Here is a 7,624-nt window from a genome sequence, read left to right as displayed (position 1 = left end):
TGAAATTAATACTGAAATGAAATATAAAATGAGGATGTAGTTACAGCTAAGTTGTTACAGCTACAGTTAAGTTATAGTCCATAATATTACTGATACTATTAATTATCTCAATTTTTATTTCAATTGGCTCAAGTGTTTTAAGTATACTAATTATCATCTTTTAAAAACAAGTTTTCTCTTTTCTTCTTCTTTTCTCTTAATTTATTTTTCTTATTCTTTTGCTATAGATAACATTAAAGAAAACTTTGTTTAATAGAAGTATTCAAAATGAGCCTTCTTGTTCTCTCTTCTATTTGAAAAACCTCTACCTTTTTGCTATTATATGATATATTTGTTCTTAGATTACTTAAATTCTTAGTGTATTGAGGAAAGATCTATTTATTTCTATAAGTTCTAGAATGTATATTTTAACAGAAATGACTGTTGGATTTTTCATAAATGTTTTCAATGATTAATGATAATCATGTTTTATTTAGATTAAGTAGATTATTAACAAGGTATATATCATTATTTTTATTTTTCTTAGATTGAAATGACCTTGAAATTCTAGTATAAAATTAATCTGGTAACAAATAGTAATCTTTCAAAAATGTTGTTTAAATTTACTTCTGATATTTTATCTAAATTTTTTGCATAAAGTTTCATTAGGGATATTGTTTTGGAAACTTTTTATCTTCTTTACCTTTCCTTAGTTTAGGTTCCAAGGCCAAACATGTGTCATAGAAAAATACTGGAGACTATCTTTTTTCTTATTATGCAGATAGAAAGAATTCTTTTATAAACTCATCTGTCCATTTGTGTTCTTCCCTCCTCGTATCTTTTTGGAAGTCCAATTGTGGCTTATTCAATTAATTTTTTCTGATATTTAAGTTATTTAAATTGTATATTTAACCCTTTGCTACTGTGGATACATTTTTGTAAATATTCAACTATTTACCTTTTACATTGTTACTTACATGTTACATAAGTTATCCAATTATTCTAATTTTTTCACATCCTCATAAATTGTTGTGAATTTCTCTTTAAATTTTTATTAGGTAAATGACATTCTTATCTTTTAAAAAGCAGATTAAGGGGCAGCTGGGTAGTTTAGGGGATTGAGAGCCAGGCCTAGAGATGGGAGGTTGTAGGTTCAAATGTGACCTCAGACACTTCCCAGTTTTGTGACCCTGGGCAAGTTACTTAACCCCCCCACTGCCTAGCCCTTACTGCTCTTTTGCCTTGTAACCAATACACAATATTCATTCCAAGATGGAAGGTAAGGGTTTTTTAAAAAAGCTCCTTATTTTATTTACAAATTAAATAATTTCTTTTTGCTTTCAATTTTATTAATCTCATTTAACTTTTATAATTTCATTTTTTCTTTGAGGATTTTTCTTTAAATTCTTTTGGTTGCTTGGATTTTTTAAATTGCATTCCTAAATAATTTTTTCTCTTCTGTTCATGAAAGTAAAATTATATATATATTCATAACTATTCTAACTCTATCCCTTATATATTTAATTCTTTCTCTCATTATTGTCATTACATTTGAAAAAAATTACATTACATTGAAAAAAACCTAGTACTTCTTTGACCCATAAGTCCCTTAAAATTAAATTATGTTGCCTATACTTGCTTATAAATCCTTTCTATAAAGGATGTTTTTTTAAACATAATTTTGTTACATTATGATCAATAAATGATAGTTTATTATTTGTATTTTTCTATGGTTTTGTTAATGTAGTTACAGTAAAATACATAGTTGTATTTTTCAAAGGTATATTGAACAGAAAAGAGATATATAAACTCTTTTGTATTCTCATTCAGAAATTGCCAAAGATCGCTTATTTATAGGTTTTCTAAAGTTCCATTTATATCTTTAACATTTTTTTTGTTTGTTTGTTTATTTTCTTTTGGCCAAATTTGACTATGTTTGCAAAGGATACATTAAGATGTCTTACTATTCTATTATAATTTTATCATCTATTTCACTTTCTTTTACATTTAATTTTTAACTATTTTAATAATGTCATTGTGTACATATGTTATGTGGCTAATATTGATTAATAATCTAAGGTGAAATTTTTCATAATGCAATTTAACCATTTATCTTCTCTTAACTTTTCTATATTTAAAGAAAATACATTTTGTATATTTATAATAGCCATATATAAACTCAAGATAGGTGTTTGCTTGTTGCTCATATATTTTGAATATTATTTAAATATTGGAAATATTTAATATTTTAATGTAAAAGCTTTTAAAGACCAAAAAATTAAAATGATTAATTTTATATGGTATAATAACTCAGATTTGGTTAAAAAGTTACCTGATAGCCATAGCTGGTCTTATTTCCTTTTAGTGATTTTATGGCATAACAATTCACATTCATATGACTCTAAAACTTCTAATTTATTTTAGTATATGATTTAAGCTTTTAGTCTAAGGCTAATATCTTCCAGACTCTTTTCTAGTTTTTCCTATAGTTTTTATCCAATAGGAATTTGTTTTCAAGGTAACTTACATTAATATAATTAATTATTTATATATAAAATATATATAAAAATAATTAATATAATACATTCCATTGAACTGCTTTTCAATTTTTAAACCTGTTTCAGTTATTATAATGTAGTTTTCAATCTCTAAATGATACCCCCTCTCAGCATTTGTATGTTTTTAAACTAAATCCTTAATATTCTATAGTTTTGTTCCTTCAAATGAATTTTTTATTTTATTTAGATCCATAATCCCATAAATAAATTTTGGTAACATTATCACTTTATTTTATTTGCATAGTATAGAAAATTTAATATCTTCACATTATTTAATTAGTTCTTTATTTCTCTGAGGAGACTTTTGTAACTGTCCATAAAATGATTTAGTTTCCAGTAGTGGGCTGGTTTTCAGGTATTATATTCATTTTGTTTTTATTTTAAATGAAAAATATTTATTACTGCTTCCTGATGTTGTTACTACTATATATTTAGGAATGAATGAATAAATGTTGGAAAATTTATTAAGCACATGTCTACCACTGTGCTAAGTAATAGGAATAAAAGTACAAGCAAGTAAAAGAGTTCCTGCCCTCAAATAGCTTAAAGTCTAATGGAGAAAGACAACACATATCTCCTCCAGCTCTCTCAAGGCAGCTGGATGGCAGAAGGGCAATGATATGGTTTAGATATGGCCTGCAACTGTACCCTGAAGCCTGATTCTATGCCCAAAATAATTAAAAGATCACCTATAAAAGCCTAACTTTTGGGGCAGAGTGCAAGTTTCACTAGGAAGAGTATATGGAGTATGAGAAAAATGAATGGAATTCAGGTGACAAAATATAGTTATTGTTGGGAAGTCGCAGAGATGTGGTTCTTTAGAAATCTTTGATGATCAAACTATAGTGGTCACAGTGAGTCATATCATCGAAAATAGCAATAGTTTTATTTCTTCTGTCTCTATGGCTGTCTTTATTTTTCTTTCTTTTTATTGCTAACATTTCTAAAATTATGTTAAATAAATTTGGAGAAACAAGACATTTTTTACTCCCATATAAATTGAAAAAGATTTAAATGTTTTTTCATCTCATAAATTCATTCATTTGTAGATAGGTAATTTTAATATTTATTAGAACATTCTCTATATTTCATAAGTTTCTTAAAACAAAAATTCATATTACTCAACAAAATATTTTTCTTTTACTGTTTCAGGTGTTTTTATTTTATTTTATTTCATTTTAATTTATTTAGCCAATTTAGAACATTATTCCTTGGTTACAAGCATCATATTATTTCCCTCCTTCCCCTCCCCCACACCTCTCCAGTAGCAGATGCGCAATTTCACTGGGTATTACATGTGTCCTTGATCAAAACCTATTTCCATGCTGTTGGTGTTTGCACTAGGATGTTCATTTAGAGTCTACATCCCCAACCATATCCCCTCAAACCATGTAATCAAGCAGCTGTTTTTCTTTTGTGTTTCTAATCCCACAGTTTTTCCTCTGAATGTTTTTTTTTCTCCTAGATCCCTTCAAGTTGTTCAGGATCACTGCATTGCCACTATTAGAGAATTCCTTACATTCAATTGTACCACAGTTCATCAATCTCTGCATTAGATGTTCTCCTGGTTCTGTTCCTTTCACTTTGCATCAATTCCTGGAGGTCATTCCAGTTCCCATGGAATTCCTCCACTTTATTCCTTTCAGCACAATAGTATGCCATCACCAACATATAACACAATTGTTCAGCCATCCCCCAATTGAAAGGCATCCCTTCATTTTCCATTTTTTTTTGCCACCACAAAGAGTGCAGCTACGAATATTCTCGTACAAGTCTTTTTCCTTATTTTCTCTTTGGGATATAAACCCAGCAGTGTTATGGTTGGATCAAAGGGCAAACAGTCTTTTAGCACTCTTTGGGCATAGTTCCTAATTTCCCTCCAGAATGGTTGGATCAATTCACAACTCCACCAGCAATGCATTAATGTCCTGATTTTGCTACATTCCCTCCAGCATTTATTACTTTCTGTTGCTGTCATGTTAGCCAATCTGTTAGGTGTGAGGTGGTACCTCAGAGTTGTTTTGATTTGCCTCTCTCTGATTATAAGAGATGTAGAACACATTTTCATATACTTACTAATAGTTTTGATTTCTTTAACTGAAAATTGCCTATTCATGTCCCTTGCCGATTTGTCAATTGGAGAATGGTTTGATTTTTTGTACAATTAATTTAGCTCTTTAAAAATTTGAGTAATTAGACCTTTGTCAGAGGTTTTTGTTATGATGATTGTTTCCAAATATGTTGCTTCCCTTCTAATTTTGGTTGCATTGGGGTTTTTTGTACAAAAACTTTTTAATTATGTAATCAAAATTATTGATTTTGCATTTTTTGATTTTTTTCTAGCTCTTGCTTGGTTTTAAAGTCTTTCCTTTCCCAAAGAACTGACATGTATACTATTCTGTGTTCACCTAATTTGCTTATAGTTTCCTTCTTTATATTCAAGTCATCTCATCAGTTGTTTTCATTTTTAAGATTATTTTGCTCAGAACTTTATTTAAAAATTTGGAACAATATTTACCAATAATATTGTTCCTTAGTTTTCTTTTTCCCTTTTATTTTTCCATGGATAAGATTGATAAAGTGCTGTATTTTTTAAAAAATAAATTTAATAGGCATTAGTCATTCTTTTAAAATGAGATAAAATTATTCTGTAAACCTATATGATTCAGGATTTTTCTCATATGAAGAAATTAAACTATCTTTAGTTGTTAGAAAAATGTTCCCAATCACTATTAATTAGAGAAATGTAAATTACAACAACTCTGAAGTACTATCTTCACACCTATCAGATTGACTAATGACACAAAAAGGGAAATAATGTTAGAATGGATGTGAAAAATTGGGGAAACTAATACACTGTTAATGGCGCAATGAATTAATATAACCATTGCCCAAGAAATACCAGTACTAGGTCTGATTCCCAAAGAGATCAAAGAGGGAGAAAGAACCCATCTGCACAAAATATTTATAGCTACTTGTGTGCGTGTGGGTGTAGGAAAAATCAGGAAACTGAATGGATGTCCATCAATTTAGAAATTACTAAACAACTTGTGGTATATGCCTGTAATTAAATACAATTTGGGATGTGAACAGATCAGAAAAACATTGTACATAGTAACAACAATAATTTATGAAGATCAACTGTGAATGACTTCAATACTATCAACAGGGCAAGGATTCAGGACAACTCCAAAGACTCATTAAAAAAATGATTCCTTGCCATAGAAGGAAAAGAGTTTCCAAATTTAGATAGAAAAATACCATTATTATAGAAGGAGAGATAAAATGGAATAGACTGAAAGTAAATAATTTTAGCAACTTAGTGATTGATAAACCCAAAGATCCCAGCTTCTAGAAGAACTCACTATTTGACAAACATAGCTGAGAAAACTGGAAAACATTATGGCAAGTAGGTTTAGATCAATATCTCACACCCTGTACCAAGATATGATCAAATGGGTATATTATTTAAATATAAAGAGTGATATTATAAGTAAATTAAAGGAATGTAGAATAGTTTACTTGTCAGTTCTATAGAGAAGGGAAGGATTTATGACCAAACAAGACATAGAGAACATTGTAAGATGTAAAATAAATAATTTTGATTATATTATTATAAAAAGGTTTTGTATAAACAAAACCAATGCAACCAAGTCTAGAAGGGAAGCAACAAAAAAGGGAAAAAAATTATGACAAATTTCTCTGATAAAGGTCTGATTTCTTAAATATATTAAGAACTAAGTCAAATTTATAAGAATCCAAGTCTTATAGACTTGGACCAGTTGATAAATGGTCAAAAATATGAATAGGTAGTTTTCAAATGAAGAAATCAAAGTTATAAATAATAATAAAATATTCTAAATTCCTCTTGATTAGATAAATGCAAATGAAAACAACTCTGAGGTGTTGTCTAACACCTATCAAATTGGCCAATATGACAGTAAAGGAAAATAATAAATGTTGGAGAAAATGAAGCAAAATTGGGACATATACATTGCTAGAGGAGTTGTGAATTCATTCAACTATTTTGAAAGGACACTTGGAATTATTCCTGAAGGGCTATAAAAGGATGCATATTTTTTGATCCAGCAGTACTACTACCAGGACTGTATCCCAAAGAGATTTTTAAAAAGTGGGAAAGGACCTGTTTGGACAAAAATATTTATATTTGTGCTTTTTGTGGTGTCAAAGAATTGGAAAGTAAAGGGATATCCCTCAATTGGGGAATGGTTTAACAAAATGTGATATAAGATGGTGAATGAAAGTCTATTGTGCCAAAAGGAATGATGAATAGGATGATTTCAGAAAGATCTGGAAAGACCTATATGAAGTGGTGCAATGTGAAATAAGCATAACCATAAGGGCATTATATACAATAACAGAAATATTATATAGAATGATCAAATGCAATAGACAATTCTGAAAGTTTTATGAAAAAGAATGATATTCATCTCTAGAGACAGAACTGTTGGAGTATAAATGCAGATTAAAACATGTGATTTGTCACTTGTTTATTTGGCTATATGATGGGAGTTTGGTTTTATAAGATTATCCACTTAAAAATGAATAATATGGAAATGTGTTTTAGGTGATAATACATGTATAACCCCAACTCTGAGAGGAGGAAAGGGAAGAAGTAAGGGAGACAACATGAATCATATAATTTTGGAAAGTTTATGTGGATATATGTTATCAAAATTAAATAAACATAAAACATTAAAAAATAAAACTCACAGAATTTTGTACCTTATTCTACCAAAGATCCCAGCAGCTGACCTGACCTGTTTCCATCCTTCCTGACTTCATCATATTTTATTTCTCCTCAATAAAGCTTGCTTTTTTATCAGAAAAAGACACATACCATTATTTCCATGTTTTCCTCCATAAAATTTTCTCTATATGATAATATACATACAACTTATATCAACCTATAACCTACTTTCTTGGTGAGTGTGGAGGGTTGGAAGAGAGGGGGAAAACAGGAATTGCAAAACATCAAAAAATATTAAAAATTGCATTGACATGTAATCTGTAAAATTAAAATGTTCCATAAAGTTATTTTTGTACATTTAATTTAAATTTAGTCA

Source organism: Monodelphis domestica, chromosome 1 (genome assembly GCF_027887165.1).
Source record: "Monodelphis domestica isolate mMonDom1 chromosome 1, mMonDom1.pri, whole genome shotgun sequence".
Classification (NCBI taxonomy): domain Eukaryota; kingdom Metazoa; phylum Chordata; class Mammalia; order Didelphimorphia; family Didelphidae; genus Monodelphis; species Monodelphis domestica.
This window is presented reverse-complemented; position numbering follows the sequence as displayed.